Below are 967 nucleotides of genomic sequence, written 5' to 3' on the forward strand. Positions count from 1 at the left end.
GGAGTCGAGGCTCAACTCGCCCCAAACTAGAGTCCTTGGGAAAAGCAGTTTACACGGATGTACACATTTAGCCCATTCCTATCAGATATTGGAGGTGAATTCGAAGGTCCCACCTGTTACATGTAGATAACTTACATGGGGCGTGAAAGCTATACATTGTTTTCCATTAAAACCGTTGACATTTCGTTATCTGCGCAGCACCTCGTTTTAGGAAATTGAATGTAAAAATGTTTGAGCTTCACAACATCTCAAGCTTTTTCGAATGCAATTCTTTGAATATCTTGAGTACGACTCAGAATAATCATCCGATGTTGATAGTGGAGAAGAAATAAAAATATTAAAATTTATTTTCTGACCTCATGGCCTTAATAACTGAAAACGGCCAAAGACGTAGGATAGACCGTTGTAATTCTAACGTAGCGATATAAATATATATACTTTTTTGACCAAATATTGCAAGGAGACACCTGTGTTGTAAGCAAGTAAATCTTGTCTCGACTTTTAAGGCAAAAAAAGCCCTTCGGCACCGAGGGATAAGTGTTCTTAGATATGGCTCATGCCTCTACGACTTCAAAACTTGCCGAGAAGGACCAAATTTGTGGAGACTGTTGTAGATTAATTATCTCAAGATCCTGCTCAAAGAGAATTGAAGGTTATCTCTAATAATCCGTTTTATTTATCAGATGAATGGACAGCCTACTTCAATGGTCAGGTGGAAGTTCGAAGGATGCTGAAAAGGAATAATGATACTTACTTTACTTTACTTTTTTCTTCCGCTTGTACCCTGGGGTGTCGCGTGGAGACACAGGTGTCTGTCTGCAGCAAGTCGTGTGGCCTGTAGGAGGGACATCCTGTGATCTCTAAGGGTGTCTGCCACAGATTCAAAAATGATAAATAATAATAAATAAGTTGTATAGCCCATATTCTCACTTAGCAGCATGCGCTCCCTCCATCCCCCCCCTCTCTC

The 967-nt window shown here is 40.3% G+C and overlaps 1 protein-coding gene across 3 annotated transcripts in view; it reads left to right on the plus strand.

The window, feature by feature from the left end:
• The window catches only part of LOC101852434, a gene marked incomplete in the record, with an annotated part of 50,390 nt that overhangs the window by 46,598 nt on the left and 2,825 nt on the right, over window positions 1-967 (plus strand).

The sequence above is a fragment of the Aplysia californica genome, unplaced genomic scaffold (genome assembly GCF_000002075.1).
Source record: "Aplysia californica isolate F4 #8 unplaced genomic scaffold, AplCal3.0 scaffold00642, whole genome shotgun sequence".
Lineage (NCBI taxonomy): Eukaryota > Metazoa > Mollusca > Gastropoda > Aplysiida > Aplysiidae > Aplysia > Aplysia californica.